Genomic DNA, 20,604 nt, shown 5'->3' with positions numbered 1-20,604 from the left:
GTCTACTATTACTACACTTGATGAAGCCAAAGATTTTTTGTCAAATGTGCAAACAGTGTGTGATGTAGAAAACAGAACAAAGAATGAACTTAAGCTTCTTGCTCAACAATTGGGAATTGCTGTTCGCTCTCATCATTCTAAAGATCAAATTGTTGACATAATTAATAAAAGCTTGTTTAATGTAACTCCTCCAGATGAGCAAATGCAGATTGAATTAGCTAAGTTACAGCTAGCCCTGCAGGAGGCTCGTGCTAAGGAGGCTGAGTTTCAAGCACAAGTTGAACTTGCTAGGATTCAGGCAGACCATGAGTATCGCATGAAACTAGTTGGAACTGGATTATGTAGCTCTGATTTTGATGCAGCTAAAAATGTTAAACTTGTCCCTCTATTTAATGAATCTGATTTAACAAAGTATTTTCAGTTGTTTGACAGGGTAGCTACAGGTTTTAATTGGCCCAAAGTGTATTGGTCAGTACTCTTTCAAACTGTTCTCACCGGTAAAGCTCAAGTAACTTATGCATCTTTGCCTCAGGATCAATCTGATAATTATGATGTAGTTAAGAGCTTGATTCTTAAGGCCTATGAGCTTGTTCCTGAAGCCTATAGAGTAAAATTTAGGACAACTTATAAGCAAGATAAGCAATTCCATGTTGAGTGTGCAAAAATCAAAGAAGATCTGTTAGAGCAGTGGTTAAATTCTAAGAATGTGGATTCTGATTTTGGTAAATTTAAGCAGACGATTTTGCTGGAGGACTTCAAAAGGTGTATTAATAAAGATGTAAGCCTATATCTTGATGAGAAAAGAATAGATAATTTTTCTGATGCTGCAGTTTTAGCTGATGAATATGTTCTCACTCACAAGAGATATTCTAAAGAAAAAAGGAAAGCTGAGAGTAAGTACGTTGCCTCTACTCAGAGTACAGGAAACAGGAAGAGAATAAAGATGATGTTTCTCAGCAAGTAAATACCAGCTTCACCTCTAGATTTCAGAAGAGTAAATGTACTTATTGTAGTAAGCTTGGTCATACTACGGAGAAATGTTTCAGGAGACAGCGTGATGTGAACAAAAAGGAGTCTTTAAATATTCAATCAATTGGTCTAGTGTCCACCCTTGAGAGTTCCAAGAATTCTTTAACTGAGTTAACTGAACCTGCTTTGAGGGGTAAATTAAATTCTCATGATGAAGCTCCTCTTTTGAGCAGTAACGTGGGTGACACTCTCAAGAGTTCATGTGCTAATTTCCTGTCTGATGGTTTTGACAGTCCTCCGGACAGTAATGACAGGAAATCAGTTAAAATATATCGTGATACAGGTGCTTGCCAATCCCTTATGCTGACCAGTGTTCTAGGCTCTAATGTTAATTCCTCTGATGAAACTGTAATCTTACAAGGTGTAGGGAATAATTACTTCTCTGTCCCTCTGTGCAGAGTGAATTTAGAGTCTGGTTTTGTTAATGGTTCCGTTATGGTTGGGTTGGTTGAGAGACTCCCAATGTCAGGTGTAACTTTCTTACTTGGAAATGATATTGGTGGAAGTCAAGTGTGTCCAGCTCGTCAGTTGTCTAGTGAACCAGTGACTGTGACCCAGGATTGTGATGTCCCTGATGTGTTCTCTGCATGTGCTGTCACTAGGGCTAAGTTTAAAGTTACTGGTGACTTAGAGGATAGTGATGATGATGATGTTGTGTAGCTGACACTTTTCTTGCTAATTTGGACCACTCACCAGATGAGGCAGTACCCCGTAGTGTTGATAATTTGTCTCGTCAAGAGTTGGTTGAGTTGCAGGTTGCTGACCCTGAGTTGAAAGGTCTAGCTAACTCTGCTTGCAGTAAGGAAGAGTCAGCTGGTGCTTCTACTTGTTATTATATAAAGTCAGGAGTACTTATGAGGAAGTGGAGACCCCCAACAGCATCAGCCGACTGTGAATGGGAGGTTGTACATCAAGATGTCATCCCTCGTGTTTGTAGGCAGGATATGATTAGAGTGGCTCATGATTCCAGTTTGGCAGGACACCTTGGAGTGAGGAAGACTGTGGCACGCATTTTGAAACACTTGTACTGGCCAGGTATCTTCAGGGATGTTTCCTGGTATTATAAGTCTTGTCACACCTGTCAAGTTGTGGGGAAGTGTAATCAGACCGAAAAGGTTGCACTTCTAGTTCCTATTGCTCCTTTTGAGGCGCCATTCACCCGTGTGTTGGTGGATATTGTGGGCCCTCTTCCTAAGACTTCTTCAGGATTTTCTTATGTGTTGACCCTGAATGATATGGCTACTCGTTATCCTGAAGCCATTCCACTTAGAAATATCTCAGCAAAGAACGTGGTTAAGGAAATGCTAGGGTTCTTCACAAAGTTTGGTCTGCCCAAGGAGGTACAGTCAGACTGGGGAAGTAATTTCATGTCAAATGTTTTCAAGCAGTCTCTGAAAGAGTTGGGCATCACCCAGATCACGTCTTCAGCTTACCATCCCCAGACCCAAGGAGCGTTGGAGAGATATCATCAAGCACTCAAATCGATGCTCAAGAAATACTGTTTGGAACATCAGAAAGACTGGGATAAAAGTCTTCCATTCGTTGTATTTGCCGCAAGAGAATCTCCAAATGAATCACTGGGCTTCTCACCCTTTGAACTACTATTTGGCCATGAAGTAAGAGGACCCCTTAAGCTACTCAAGGAATGCTGGCTGTCGGAGGAAGATGACGTCAACCTGCTGGAGTATGTGATGAAGTTCAAAGAACGGCTGTCCACTGCTTTACAGCTGGCGAGGGAGAATTTAGGAGCTGCTCAGGAGAAGATGAAGACTTGGTATGATAAGAAGTCCAGGTTACGCCACTTTCAGCCAGGAGATCAGGTTTCTGCTACCGGTGCATGGGCAACCTCTTCAAGCCAAGTTTAGTGGTCCTTATTTCGTGGAGAAGAAACTCAGTAATGTCAACTATGTCATCGCCACACCAGTTCGTAGAAAGAACAAGCAACTTTGTCACATCAACATGCTAAAGTTATATCACAGGCGAGACGAAAATAACCCAGTCTGCACTGTAGCTGTTCCACCCGAGTCTGCAAGTGAAGTTCTCCCATGCAGAATTTGGGGAAGAATCCTGATATCATGAATGATCTCCAGACTAAGCTTTCTCATCTAGCTCCCGAGGAAAGGCAGGAGTTTTCGGCATTACTGCAGGAGTACCCGCAAGTGTTCCGTGCTACTCCAGGAAAAACCACTGTGTTGATGCATGATGTCGATGTTGGAGACGCAAAGCCAATTAAACTGCCTCCTTACCGTGCGAACCCAGTGAAAGTTCCTCTCATCCAGAAGGAGCTTGGCTACCTGTTGGACCACAAGATGATTGAGCCCTGTCAGAGCAAGTGGAGTTCTCCTGTCACTCTAGTCCCTAAGCCAGGTGGGTCACAGCGGCTTTGCATCGACTACATACGTGTTAATCAGATAACCAAAACAGACACTTACCCTCTCCCTCGCGTGGAAGATTGCATAGACAAGATCGGAAAGGCTAGGTACATGTAAGTTTGATTTGTTAAAGGGATACTGGCAAGTACCTATGACTGAACATGCTAGGGAAATCTCATGTTTTGTAACACTAGGAAAGACTTTTGCATGTTCTGTAATGCCATATGGTATGAAGAATGCACCAGCCACATTTCAGAAGCTCATGAATGTTGTAACAAAGGGTTTGGCAGGGTGTGTTGTTTATATTGATGATGTATTAATCTTCAGTGACAACTGGAAAGATCACCTATGCCATGTCAGTAAATTTCTTGAGCGTTTGGTTCAGGCTAATCTTGTAGCTAATTTATCAAAGTGCGAGTTTGGTCAAGCAAAAGTTCAGTACCTTGGGTACGTAATTGGTGATGGACATGTTCCACCACCAGGAGCTAAGGTTCAGGTTATAAGTGATCTTCCCAGACCTAAAAGTAGGAAAGAGCTACAAAGATTTTTGGGAATGGTAGGTTATTACAGGAGATTTGTTCTTAACTTTTCAATTCTTGTATCACCACTTACAGACCTACTGAAAAAGCGAGTTAAATTTGTCTGGACCGATGACTGTGAATCCTCTTTCAGCAAACTTAAAGCTGTCCTATTAAGTCAGCCAGTGCTCGCTACTCCAAATTTTGCTAAGCCTTTTAAGATAGCTGTTGATGCAAGTGATACAGGAGCTGGGGCTGTTTTGCTGCAAGAGGATGATCAAGGTATTGAACACCCTGTATCTTATTACAGTAAGAAGTTCACTCCACCTCAAAAGAACTACTCAACTATTGAGAAAGAGCTTTTGGCCTTGATTTTGGGTTTACAGCATTTTTCATTTTATTTGTGTTCTGGTTTTGACCCCATAGTCATTTATACCGATCATAACCCACTGATATTCCTTAGTAAGTTTAAAGATAAAAATCAGAGATTGACAAGATGGAGTCTACTTCTTCAGGAGTATTCATTAGACATACAACATATCAAGGGGAAAGAAAATGTTATTGCAGATTGTTTATCTAGACTTTAGACAGATTGTTTTAGAGTAATAAGAAATTTCCTTTGTAAATTTCTTTTTCTTTGTGGGGAGGTGTTACATAGCCTATGATTTCATCATCCTTTGTATAACTCTAACGTACAGTATGCTGCATGTTTGATCACGATTCGCCTCCTGGCTTCCATATATATACATATATACATACATACATACATACATATATATATATATATATATATATATATATATATATATATATATATATATATATATATATATATACATATATACATTATACATACATACATATATATATATATATATATATATATATATATATATATATATATATATATATATATATATATACATTATACATACATATATATATATATATATATATATATATATATATATATATATATATATATATATATATATACATTATATATATATATATATATATATATATATATATATATATATATATATATATATATATATATATATATATATATATATATATATTGCAAAAAGGGGGGGCATGGCCGCATGGCCCCCTCCCCCCTCGGTACGCCACTGATTACATTAACTTCTCCGTCAATTCTCTTCCTCATTTATCAGCCTTAAAATGTTTATATGTTTGCCATCGACGAAAGAGAATTAGAACAAAAAAAATACAGTAGTGACTGGGGGTGCGACTTTCTTAATCGTCTTGACATGCATGATATGTATTTGAATAGTTAAGAAAAAAATCAGAAAAGAGATGGAACTGTTGAATATTCAAATCCCTGCGTGGGGATGCAAAACTACCTGGAGATGATGAATGGCCAACAGACGTTGATGTAATGCGGTATGTGTACGGAAGACTCATTTCAGTATGTCATCGACTTCAACAGAAGAAAGACTATGATATCGAATAATTACAGCCTACTGTAGAGAGGAAACTGGAGATATAGAAGCTAATACTGAAATATAATCATCAGTAAGTATGGAGAATGTTGAGATGGTTTAAGGGAATATGTTTGGGGAATGTCATTGGAATGTTATACTGTATTTTGTTGTTATTAACCCTACGCTAAATTAACACTGGCTGAGATTAGCTTGAAACATACACATACGCGTAACTGTTTTCGTGTACAGCTGCAGCGGAGCCACAAGAGGTACCTGACGCATATAGCAACTGGTCGTGACGATATACTAAGCAAACACCGAGAAATTTAGATGAGAAAGGATAATAATGAATTGTGTGACTGCGGCAAAAATCAGCTGAACAGGTTGTCATTTTTCCGAAAAAGTTAGGAATCTTAACCTTAGTATGAGGAATTGGAGGATTTATGGTATATATAAATTTCAGTGCTAGCCAAACTAGGACACGAACCAAACGACAAACACCGTAGGTTAATTATTGTTACCCATTATATAATAACAAAGTATCTTTCACTACCAACGGGAGACAACTGGCAGCCTGGTACTGTGGGCACACACACACACACACACACACACACACACACACACACACACACACACACACACACACACACACACACACACACACACACACACACACACACACACACACACACACACACACACACACACACACACACACACCCACACACACACACACACACACACACACACACACACACACACACACACACACACACACACACACACACACACACACACACACACACACACACACACACACACACACACACACACACACACACACACACACACACACACACACACACACACACACACACACACACACACACACACACACACACACACACACACACACACACACACACACACACACACACACACACACACACACACACACACACACACACACACACACACACACACACACACACACACACACACACACACACACACACACACACACACACACACACACACACACACACACACACACACACACACACACACACACACACACACACACACACACACACACACACACACACACACACGGGGCTCTGTCCTATCACCATCTCTCTTCCTCTTATTCATTAATGACCTAAGCTGTAGATCTAACCCTATCCACTCATACCCTGATGACTCCACCCTTCATCTTTCCATTCGGTTCCCGCAACGTCCACCTCAGCAGTTACCTCAACAGAGAAGGGATGAGGCTATGGCACACCTAATGTCTGACTTGGCTCGTATCTCTGACTGGGGTAAAAATAATCTTGTTGTTTTTAATGCATCAAAGTCTCAGTTTTTACACCTATCAACCCGACAGAATCTTCCACAGTTATACCCACTAATGTTTCATAATATTCACCTTAATCCTGCATCATCCTTGAACATGCTTGGGGTTTCATTTACTCAGGACTATCTTGGAAAGATCATATTACATCTCTTGTAAAATCTACTTCCAAGAGATTAGGTGTGCTATGTCGACTCCATTCCTTCTTTATCCCTGCACAATTGTTGACTCTATACAGGGGTTTTATCCGTCCCTGTGTGGAGTACAACTCTTATGTGTGGGGAGGCTCTGCACATACAGCTCTTCTTAATAGGGTGGAGTCAAAGGCTTTGCGTCTCATTAACTCTCCTCCTCTTACTGACTCCCTTCAACCTCTGTCTCTTCGTCGCACTGTTGCATCTTTATCTCTTTTCTATCGCTACTTCAATGGTCACTGCTCCTCTGAACTGTTTGTATGCATTTCTCCACCTCTACGACAGGTGCGTAGCACCCGTCTAGCAGCAAATTCTTATCCCTTTTCTGTCCAACTCTCTAATGCAAGAGTTTAACGTTACTCCCAGTCATTCATTTATGCAACAGGTCAACTCTGGAACTGTCTCCCTCTGTCTGTTTCCTGCTTCCTATGATCTCCAGTCTTCACACGCAGTGTATCCAGGCATCTCGAAATGATCGGATCTTGAATTTGGCTCTCTCTTGTGTTCTGTTTTTCTCTTGGAAGGAACAATAATTGTGGGCTCGCGGCCTTTGGTTCCTTCTTCATCGCATAAACACACACACACACACACACACACACACACACACACACACACACACACACACACACACACACACACACACACACACACACACACACACAAGGAACTGACTAACATTTGAGCAAATCCGATAAATTTGCTATATTGCTTCATATTCAAAAATTTTCAAGCTGTTGTACATTAATAGTTCGTACTGAAGGAAAGGTCAAGAGACAAGCCTAGTAGAACAATGGCGTGAAACATAAAATGGAAACAAAAACGAAGTATTTTACATGGTTTGTGAGTAATGGATACGGGAGATCGTAGGGACTGAAGAGGAATTTTGCCAAAGAGTCAGGAGGATCTCAGAATAATGGCCAGGTTTTGTTCGGAGAGAGGATGAGGAGTTTTCAAGGTGGTTCAGTAACATACGTAAGGTTGGATTGAAGTCGTTTAATGCAAGAGCCTTGGAGTGAGAAATCATGGCAATACTAAATGGTACATTCATTCTAAGATAAAGCATATACCACTTCATTACTCCGCTCTTGAGGATGTGCAACGGCTTGCCTTGAGAAAACCGCTTGACATACGAGTAAGTAATTATAAAAGCAACTTTATTGTGGACAGCACTAGAAAAAGCATAGCATATCGAAGATTTTTGGTTTCAGGTACAGTATTGTCAGAGTAAAGGGGTAGGATGATTTCTTGTCGAAGCTGATAGCCTCTGCATTACACTAAATACTCAAGAGGCCTTTCATGCCTGAGGTCCACCCAGTCCAACTCAGTTATGTAACCAAAGCCGTTAGTTAAGAGGGACCAGGGGCTTCTCTAGATTATTATTATAAGTTACTGAATCAAGGTTGTGACTGAAAATATGCAGTGAAATACTGTAATAAATGGACAAGACAAACAACGGGATTGGCAGAGACAAATGTCATTTATGCTGGAACTCTAACATTTTGTATACAAGCTGTGTGCTACACAAACTACCGTAAGTAATCATTGACCGAACAAAAAAAAAGCAACATTGTCGCTAATTGTTGGGATGGGGGCAAAGGTTTTGGTACAGTTTACTTACAACAAACAAATGGAGATTTTGGTTAAACATGTGGAATAATGTGTACCAGTTTAAAATGAAGTAGCTGTACTTTAATTTTTGTGCCAGCATAGTCAACAGAATTGCTGGGAGTTATAAAGTTACGTTTTTCCTCCCGCGCTTGCGATAGCAAAGTGGGTACGGTATTATACGAGTATATGTTTTGCTCGATTTGTGTGTGTGTGTGTGTGTGTGTGTGTGTGTGTGTGTGTGTAGGGGGGGATCACAAAACAGTTTTAACCAGATTTTATCAAAACATGGTAGACGGGGCTGAGGGTCAGTCAAGGGGGTCGACCAACTGTTCAAGAACCAATCGAAGGTCACGGTCACAGGGTTAAATCAAAGTTTGACCATGCAAAGTTACCTTAAACACTTTTTCATCCGATTTAGACTAGACTTGTCGGAAATGTTGAAGGTAAGACAAGCGGTTGACCTATTGCTGAGAACAATGTTACTGGTCAAGGTCGCAGAGCTAGGTTAAAGACTGACCAAGCTATGTCAACTTCAGAAGCTTTGATATGAGTCAGACCTAACTTGATTGAACGGCTGAGGGTGTGACAAGAAAAAAAGGATCTGATTTTAAGAACTAGATGGGATCTCACCACTCGCATAGCCGGAAAGTTTTTCCGTGACACATAATTTTGTACCTTCATTTCTGATTTGACGCAAATTCAAGATGTAAAACACACACAAACAAAGCCAGCCAGCCAACCTCACAACTGAAAACATTACCACTGCGTTCTCTTCGCAACGCGGGTGGTAAGCGAGTGGAGTGGTAATGTTTTCAGTTGTGAGGTTGGCTGGCTGGCGTTGTGTGGGTAAACAAGATATACACTCATGAACGGCTTGAGCTATCAACATGAAACTTTCAGGGTATCAAGATATGGCCATAATCTTGGAGGAGTTCGATAATGGGCACTCCGGGTCAAGGTCAAGGTCACCAAAGGTTAGCTAGTTGACAGTTGGCAGCCATTTTGTTGACCTTGACCTTGACCCCGAGTGCCCATTTTTGAACTCGTCCAAGATTTTGACCATATCTTGATTCCCTGAAAGTTTCATGTTGACAGTTCAAGCTGTTCGTGAGATATCTTGTTTACCCACACACACACAAAGCCAGCCAGCCAACCTCACAACTGAAAACATTACCACTCCGCTCGCTTCGCAACGCGGGTGATAACAGGCCAGCCAAAGGTCACGATCACAGGGCAAGCTCAAACTTTGATTTGTTCAGTTAGTGTTATCACAATTGCTAAAACAGCTTTCATCCGATTCGGACAAAACTTAGTGGAAGGAATGAGGGTCAGTCAAGAGGATGGTGCATTGTTTTATGGAATAGTCGATCAAAGAACAAGGTCAAGTCGTATGGAAAGGCCAATATACGAGTAAAATAGTCTACTGTTTTCTACAACAGTTGATCAGAGGACAAAGATACGTGGGGAGGTCAGATCTGATCGCAAGGTCAGTGTAGTCAGCGTTTGTGGAATGGTTAAGGGAAGGTCATGAGTCAAGTAATTAATTTTGAAAAAAAGAAAATGAGTCCACAGTCACAAAGAAAAGTTAAAGGTGGAGGCCACATGGAAAGGTCAAGTTACAGTCTTGATCCGAATTATGTCTAACTTAGTCAAAGAACTGAAGGCAAGGACGAAGGGGCTTAATATCAGAACACTAAGTCAATGGTCAAGGTAACAGGCCATGGTTAGAATTTGATCCGTGTGTGTCTGTGATTGAAAATAGTAATTAAGTCATTTTCTTTATTAACTATACTTGCGAAAGGCCTGAGTGTCAGCGGCCAAGCGTTTGACTTATTTTTGACAGAAGAGTATGGAAAATGTCAAAGTCACTTGGCAAGGTTGACTTAAAGTTTTTATCCGATTTAGTCCTAATTTTGTGGACTGGTTTAAGGTAAACTTAGGATGAAGCAATTCAGTTTTGAGAACAATTAGTCATAAGTCAAAGTGTCAAGGCAAAATGTTATGTTCGACTAAATCAAACAGTTTCAGTTCGACCTGGACCAATGTTAGTGGAAATATCAACGTTCTGCCAAGGATGAAGATAATACATTTTAAGAAAAGTCAGTCAAAACACTAAAGTCAAACAGCAAGGTCAACCAAACATTTTTTTCCCCGACCTGAACGAAACTTATTGGGAAGACTGAGGATCGAGCAAAAATGCGGTTTCATATTAAGACTAATCGTTTGAGGGTCAAGGCTACAGAGAAAGAATATTCAGCTGGCCAGGATGAAGGGAATCAAGAGGATTGAGCTTTTTATCACAACAGTTAATGTTATCGCTCATAGCTAAAAGCAAGCCAGTTTTCCTTTGGCATGAAAATTGTATACGACGCGGATACACCGAAAAGGTAATCTCTAGATACCTTAGGTCAGGTGAGAAAGTGAGTGTTAAAGGACACGTAATGTTAAGGAGATGGGAAGCTAGAGAAAAGAACACGGTTATTGCTTATGATAACGACGATGGCTTAGACGTGGTGCTGGGACATCTCGTACGATCATTACGAAGAAAGGGGTCACTGATGGTGACATCTGTGGATCGCCTTGAAGGTAGGCGGCGATGTGGGTAACCATTATTTTACTGGGTATCTGTGCTTTGGATGAGGCTGTCGTATAAGGAAATAGAGAAAATTTTTCAGGAGAGCAAAGTGGACTAGTTCCAATATTACTGACCAAGAGTATTATATCACCATAGGAAAAAATCGAGACGTTGAGTTCCTGATCGTTGTTGAAACGGAACCCAAGCTTTCTCCTTTCACTAGCTTTCTATCCCCTTCGGGAGTACTACCTGTTCGACTGGTGTTTATAGTTTTCCCCAGACTGAAACTGGTAGGGAACATGCAAATGGAAACATTCACTGTTGGTACTTTCCGACCTTGACAGCCAACAATTAAATCCAATACAGTCAGTCACACCCTCATCCGAGTAAAATCGTCTGGTGTTAGGGCTAGAACAGAAAAATGGAGCTGTCTCGACCATAGGAGGGTTAGTGGTACCGATTTTAAGGTTCTTAGGCCCCTTCAACTAACTTTCAGATGAGTACAGTCGTCTGGCGTTTGCTGGAATAGCTTATCAGAGTTGTCCGTCATGAGAGGGGTAGAACTGAATATAACTAGCGCTGCTGCGTGGGCAAAATAATTATTAGATGCAACCGTAGGTTCGATATAGCATTATACGGTTATGTGCAAGATCTAAATGTTTCTCAAAATGCTGACGAGACAAATGAAACTGCTTTATTACAGTTATTAATACAATGTAGACGTCTGACGGTCTGTTGGTAAAAGACACAGCTGGAGCGACGACCTGATTCTGTGGGCTTTGTTTCAAATTTCACAGAAGGATCTGGAGGTTTTACGGTTATGTAATGTTACTTAATATGTAAGCCTGCCCCCTGCCCTTAGATGCTTTGGAGTACGGTAGACTTGTCTCAGATAATTAAATCTCAAAGGGGGTAACGAAGGAAGGGATGTTACCGAATTTTACTAATATGATATTTTGAGACATGCCTACAGTGTTGTGAAATTTGGTGGAGTGTCAAGCTGCAAGAACAATAATGACAAAAACTTGCACCTATCGCTGGGTAAAGAGCTGAAAAGTAGGTAAGAGGGAGAGGAGGGAGGGGTGGGGTATTAAATAGGTTGTTTACAATGTCGCTCATAGAAGTTCATGAGGGTCTGTGCGACTGGGAGTATTTAAAAAAAAAAGAAAAAACATTGATCTGGACGGCGATTCTGTGTACGAGTAGCAAGACTTGAGCGATTTACGACGCACACACGAATCACACATGGCAGATCTGTTGGCAAGTGAGTTGTCATATGGCGAGAGACATATCATCCATAGGGAATGGAATTTGGCTTCATACACCCCCTTGCGATTATTTAAAAGTGAAAGCGAATCCAGTGGTTCCTTCTAACTATTATGTGGTTAAGACACACCATCAATGAAACAATACACCTCCAACCCACCACAGGCCTACCTCACTATTCCTGTACACAACCCCCAAAATAAAACATTAACAGTTTATTCCCACACCAGGAATCACATCGAATAACCATCACGCGTCGTCATACAAACGGAATACACATACATTTATATTAATTACAGCAATAGCCACACCTCAAAGCGGTTTATTAATACAGTACAATGGAACAACAGCTACTCTGTCACAAGGTCACAAAAAATTAGTGCCACAACGCACACTTACACATACTTCACAAACTCATTTGTCGCAATACAATATGATCACCCTATAGCTCAACACAGCTACAGTACAACAAGGATGTTACACAGTGCCAAACCAGGAACTCTCAGGAAAACTGGCTTATCATCGAATTCCTTTATGGAACCACAGCCCACTATCGCTTTGCCATCAACCAATAACCATACTGGCAACGTGAATTACATTCGTACCCCTTCAACACTTCAAACCGAATGGAGCTAGTTATTCTAGCCAGATGTCTTCTTCCTGGAGGGGGTGGCCATGGACAAGCTTCCTCCACGTCGCCCTGTCCTCCACTATCAGGCAGCCCTCACTTCATCTCGCACCATTCTTATTCACATATCTCTCCACCCAGATCGTTCAAGGACTTTATCATCAGTCTCCCTCTCCTTCCTTTCTCTGCTTCGCTCACTACTAGTCAATCTCTCACTCTCCATGTGTGTCCTGTGACAAATTGTCTTAGGGTATTTAACTCACCACCTTTCAACACATTCACATCAACACCACAATGCACCCTATCTTCCTGATTTATGTCTTTTCTTCAAATAACGCCTACGCTTGACTTGGATACCTCATGTTCACTCTTACTCTTGGCTTATATCCTTCCAACGAAGTCCAAACATCACTCGCCTATGTTAATGTGAGGAGCATAATACTCTCATTCAGTGACTTGTTCATTTTAATGTTTACCTCCTTACTCTACGTCACCGCCCTAAATGTAGTTATGGGTACAAATACTATATTACTGTACTTCAGTGAGATAACTATTTAGATGATAATATCGCAACCCTGTAATGCAATATCTTCTGAGCACTACATAAGAATTTCGTAAATGTTCGCCTAAAAATTGGAGCAGTATTCCTGTCCGCAATTGTACTTGCAATCCTCCAGCCTTGCTGTTCCCTCCCTTGCTATTACCCCTCGAAACAGCCATCCTGGGCGCTAACGAGACGTCGACACGTGGAGGCGTTGTGCACCGTGAGTGGAGCTAAGCAGCTACAGTGTCCACCTGGATGACACACCTCCTCATACTCGTATATCCCTACAATCTGGCGTAGGGAAAGAGCCTGATCCGAATCTGGCGACGCGCTGTCTACCGCAAAGAGGCGATGATTCCCTACGGGGTGTATGTACTATACTGTACTTGTAGGAAGGCCTCACAGATGCAATTGTTTTTCTGTAAACGAGGGGTTTCCTACGCCATACAGGCCTGGGTCAAGGAACAGCAACAACAACCCTTACTCATCACGCTACCTGGAAATTTGAAGATATTCATGTCCTCCATTTCCCAACAATTCAGCCTCATGATAGGTTCCGTGAATGGAACTAATATACTGTGCTCCATCCAACGGTTTATTTCAAGATTGATCATTATTACAACCTTTCCGGCTGAACTATAGTAATGGCGTTTCTTATGGATGCCAAATGTAATTTTAGAACTGTTTACATAGTTACGAAATTTCGACGCACTGACACACCATACCAGACACCATACATGGCCCCACAACACAAAGAAAGGTAGCTCACACCAGTACGCAGCACTATAACATTATTAGGCTATTTTATTACATCAAACGATACTCACATCACTAAAACACATTGCAACATAACTAACACAGTTCCACCACGTCGTCACATAACGCCATTTAACTACTATACCACGCCATCAAACAGCACTATTACACCACTGCACCACACTGTCAAACAACACTATTACAATACTAAACCACACTACCAGTAATGTACGCTTTGTGAGAGCGTGATGAGTCAGCGAGAGTTTGTATATACGCCTAGTAGCCTATCATAATTTCATTTTGGTGTAAACTTTCAACATATCTGGTGAGGTATTTAAACAATAAAGGAAGAATATTGAGTTGAAATATTTAATTTCTCACGTTTTTTCTCTTTCTCTCTCACGTTTTCCCTCTGAATGTGCATATAGTGAGTAGCCGTAGCATATATCACACGTGCAATGTTCAGTTCTCTGCTCCCGACTTGCCACGCCAACGAACTGCGTCGGTAAATGCTTGGCTGTTGATCGAATGATCTATCTATCTATCTATAGCCCGACGCCCTAATCCCGAATGATAAAACCCAGAAATGGGGCGATTACCCTTGCTGATTTCACCCCCTAAACATAGGAAAAACGCTCATGTGAAAATTTCAGCTTAATATCCGATATTAATTTTAATTATTAGAATTCATGCAAGAAAACATTATGTTACAACAGGAAATCTTTTTAAATTCGAATTCATGGTGGAGCACGTCAACTGAAGCCCTCGGTACACTTCCTTGGAAAGCTGTGAGTCCAGGGATATTCTTTGGTCTCATGAGTAAAATTAGCTAAAAACAAAATTTACTGAATGTATCTATTACCTGCTGAGAGAATATCTTCTCTGTCTCACATAGTAGAAAAGTTATTAGCCAATGAAAACCATCGCGGTGGGGCATGTCGTGTCGGGCCGGACCGGGCCGGGTCGTGTCGGACCGATCATTTCTCAGTCAAAGGTAAACATCGCTTTGGTCGCAGCGCTAGCTCGCCCGTAATCACACAACGCTATTACACCCCTACTCCAAGTCATCAAACAAAATATTACACCATTACACTACACCATAAAACATTATTATCAAACCTTCAAACAACACTATTATACCATCATCTCAGACCATCAAACAACACTGTTACACAACTACACCATATCATCAGACAGCACTGTTACACCATTACTCCACACCATCAAACAATACTACTACACCATTACTCCACACCATCAAACAACACTGTTACACCATTACACCACACCATCAAACAATACTATACCACACCATCAAAAAAACACTATTAGATCACTACAGTACACGACATCATCAAACAAAATATTACACCAGGATACTACACCATCAAAAAACACTTTTACACCACTATGCCACATCAAACACAATCACATCAATACACCACACCAACAAACAACACTGTTACACCATTATACCACACTATTAAAAGACACTATTACACCACTATACTACATCAGACAACATTTTTTCACCACTACACCACACCATCAAACAACACTATTAAGAAACTACACCACACCATCAAACAATACTATTACATCACTATTCCACACCATTAAACAACACAAACAACAACGCCACACCGTTAACAGCACTAGTTCACCACTACACCACACCATTAAACAACACTATTTCACCACTACACCACACCATTAAACAACACAATTACACCATTATACCACACCATTAAACAACACTTTTACACCACTATACCACACCATTAAACAACACTTTTACACCACTATACCACACCATTAAACAACACTTTTACACCACTATACCACACCATCAAACACCGCTACTACACCACTATGCCACACCATCAACTATCATTACACCACTATGTCACACCACCACACTGCACAATTACAATAATATACATCATAAAACATTATACCACACCACCACACATTATCACACCACTATACCACACAACCACACAGCACTATTGCACCACTAATATTACATCACCTAACCCACTGCCACATATTATTACACCACTCTATTATCTCAGAAATACTCGCACCACGGTACCACACCACAACACCACTGCACCACTACACATCACCACACAACACAGTCACACACGTAGGGGGATGGTAAGGCATAACACCACAACTTATGTACAGTGGATCATCGCACATCATTGGAAAGGTTGTGAAATCACAGGTGTTACATAAGTAACTTCTCAAAATTGGCCATCATATTGCTCCAAAAAAATTAGTCAAAATGAGCACCAAAACTGCATTATTTCAGGTGGTGTTGGAGCTACAGAGGATTTATAACGTTTTTTGGGGGGAAAGCTTATGAAAAAACAGTGACAATTGCCTTCCTTAAATTTTACTCCATTGAGGGAATATGCTAACAAATGCAGATCTGAGCATCAGCACTTGTTGCTTCTATAAATATTGACGATACACCGGAACTATGATTGTCGCTGAAAAGCACATAAAAAAGTAGTGTGTTTCCGTTATTTTGCCACCATATTGCTGGGAAAAAGCCCTCAGATGCTAAATTTACCCCCAAAGCTGTGTTATTTCGGAAACTATTACAGCTTCAGTGGACCTATGGTGCTATTTAAGTGACTTCTCAAAATTCTCCATGATATTAATGAAATGAGGCAAAAACCCCAAAACCGCGTTAAGTCAGAGACTATTAAAGCTACAGCAGAGCTATGCACGGCGTTGTAAAGTTTATGGAAAAGCAATTCTTATGTTCCTGCTCAAAATTTCAGATTATGGTTTAATATCCAGCAAGTTGGATAACATAGTTCTTTTAGATAAAATAAGGACATTAGCATGCTTGCCTGCTCGACCACGAACTATCCTGTGGACTCCTATAACTTAATATACCATATGATCACACATCACCATTATTCCAGACCATCTCGCAGTACTATAATATTATATCACATCACCACACTGTACTGTTACATTGCAATCAACACCCTGACATAATTGCACCACATCAACCAGCATTCATCACACCACCAGAAAATAAATTACTTCACTGTATCCCACCACTTTTGGTCTAAAATACCTAACGCTAAGAACACCGCCTTGTTCGAGCACAACCAAGACACCCGCCGAGACCTCGACATTGCAACACATTTTAACAAGTTGTGCATTCTTAGTAATACCTCATAAGAAACCTACATTCCATACCTGTCACTCCTCTCTCCCTCCTCCCCAGTCATGACATTCTGTTCATCCACACTGTCACACACAACGACCTGGTGTACATAACCTAAACTCTCTTCAGGCCACCTGCATATCACCACCACCACAGGACTACACTCGAAACCAGAGCGATCACATCACTTACCCAAGCTACAAGAAATCAGACCGGACAAAATTCACCAAAGAACCATAACATCTCTTCAGCACATTAAACAATTCATCCATCGTCAGTATCCACAGGCACAGTACGAAAATTAACATCATACCTAATGTAAACGATCGCCATATTCCAAGAGACAAGAGAAGAAACTGCAGCCCAAACTTTACACTGGAGATTGGGCGCCTCATGAAACGATGCGATCCAGTCAAGTACAACTCCCCTCTCCCGCACAGTCATATAACTCCAGCTAGTAAACAATGAATCTGACCAAAAAAATAATAAATGAAAAATAAAAAAAATAAGGCAAAGAAAACAGAAAACAGGAAAGCTTTTGTGACAACACTTAGTCACTATACAGAGCTCTCTTAGCTTTACAAAACACTTAACAGGCTATACTAAGACAAACAAGCACCTCCGAGACCCATGTTGTCATCACTAACAACAATCCGTACATCCTTCCTTACAAAGAGAAAGCAGACATACTTATGGCTAAATAACCTTAACACTGCACACTTAAAAAAAAAAAAAAAAAAAAAAAAAATCTCCGCATATGCAGTCCTTTCACTTGACCACGAGGATACATCCTTACTCCAGAACGTATAAGTAACATTATCATGAAAACAACTCTTCAAGCACTGAGTCGGATGGTATCATCAACCTACGTCTGAAACATTTAGGACTACTCGGCGTCCGGGTCCTTACAAACATCAGCAACTACTCATATGCACATTCTAGCATTTCTAACATCTGGAAGCAACACAGACCCGTAACATTACTCAACACATCAACTAAGGTAACTTAACGCCAGATTCTTACAGTGACGCCTTGTGTCCCCCTTGCTCCCTCAATACATGACCTTAATAGGGTGTTTGCCGAGTGTAATGTTCTAACCAGGCTCACACAACACGCACCTAATAGCATCACATCTGCAAGATCTCCCCCCCCCCTCCCCCAGTGTACACGTCTTACAACGACAAACTTTAATAAAGCCTTTGATGTTATCCCCCGACGCAGACTAGTCACCACAGTCTACAACACAAACATGGAGAACTTCACCAAACACTGGATTGCCAACTACTTATTTGATGAACAAACGCATGTTTCGCTCTAAACCAAATATTCAAGAAAAGTAAACTTTCAACAAGGAGCTCCACAGGGCTTTCCGTTTTTTTACATACAATTTTCATCCGTTACATACCCCCCCCCCCACTCCAACAACTTGCAAGCATTGCCTCATGTATGACAATGCCATAACATCCTCACACCACATCGCATACTCAGTCAGTTCAGTGCAACAAAAGTACCCAAAACACTTCAGCCATTGGTCAAGGACAACTGGCTGACAATCACTCCAGCCAAATCCACCAACACACTCATCACCAGCAGCAAACAAGAACACATGTACTCCTCAAAGGTTACACTCAGTAATGTACACCTCCGGACAGAAATACTTGATACAGAGTAATCTGCCACTAGAGGTCAGGTTAATCGCACACGTCTACCGCCCCCCCAACTCCCCCTCCTTACCCCCATCAAAACACTGATTTGTTGGACGGATGGATCGGAGATATGAAGCTTCGCTCACTCTTACGTCTTGCCGCATCTAATGTTACTTTCATTTATTTTACTATTAGGTGTATTATCAAGTGCATAGATCCCTCTTCAGTTCCATGAGAAGTGATTATATTGAAATTTTAACAGATTTCAATACAATGACCTTAATGTATAGAGTCTGGTTTCCAAATAGCCACGTGTTCTAAGCGATAAACTGAAATACAAGGATCAGTTAAAAGTTATATGGCCAGATAAGTCCCTCTCTTGCCTTGACATCTGGACAGCCACATATGCATCCAGCTACTTATCCACCTACCCACTCAACCTATCCAACACAACCCACCGACCTCACCCCTGCTAACCCACGAATGCCACACACGAAGTTCACCCAACAATGCCACTCAACACATTTATTCATTCACTTCTCCACCCTGAACCCATCCAGCCACCCAACCCAACCACCCACTTAGATCATCCCGACCACGCAATCGTCTCAGCCACCCTGGCGACCAACGGTGCCCACTCACCCTGGCGACTCACTTTGCCCACACATCCCAACAACCTATCTTGCCCAACGACCTCTACCACCCACCCTCACCACTCACAAATTCCACCCACCCTTCCCACTCACGAATTCCACCCACCCTGGTCACCCAACAATGCCATCCATCTCATCCATCCACACAACCCTCCCACCTCTCCCTGAACACTCCCTACTCACCTCACCCTGCCCATCCACCCATCCTGTCCACCCACTCCTCCCACCGACCCACCCGCCCATCCACCCTTCTTACCCAACCCCATTCACCCATTTGAACCCAACCCCATTTACTCCGCCACCCAATTCACCCATTTGAACCCGACTTATCCATCAAACTTGTCTTATCCAAACCTAACTTACCGACCCCTCCCCGACCACCCAAATATCCAGCCACCAACCCACCCAACCCACCAAACGCATCCACTCACTAACCCATTTACCCCTACAACCCACCCAAAACCATTCCACACACCACAATCCCTCACCATTACCACTGTCCACCCACCCTGGCGATACACCGAACTACCACATCCACCAACTCAACCTCATCAACACCAGCCACCCAACAAACTGACACACACACACACACACACACACACACACACACACACACACACACACACACACACAGGGAGAGAGTAGTTCACAACAACTTCACTCACTTATCCTCAGTGGTTGTTTATCCCCGAGGAAGATTAGCCCCACGTCTTACGAATTACTGTTTGATGGTTGGCTGTATAATCATTGAACAGTATGAACAGCATGTAATATAGAAACTAGCATAGTTATGATATTTAATATTTTACCAAAGTATTCCCTC

This window comes from Coenobita brevimanus, chromosome 95 (assembly GCF_032717465.1).
Source record: "Coenobita brevimanus isolate Jiangsu-jjx chromosome 95, ASM3271746v2, whole genome shotgun sequence".
In the NCBI taxonomy this organism is placed as follows: Eukaryota; Metazoa; Arthropoda; class Malacostraca; order Decapoda; family Coenobitidae; genus Coenobita; species Coenobita brevimanus.
This window is presented reverse-complemented; position numbering follows the sequence as displayed.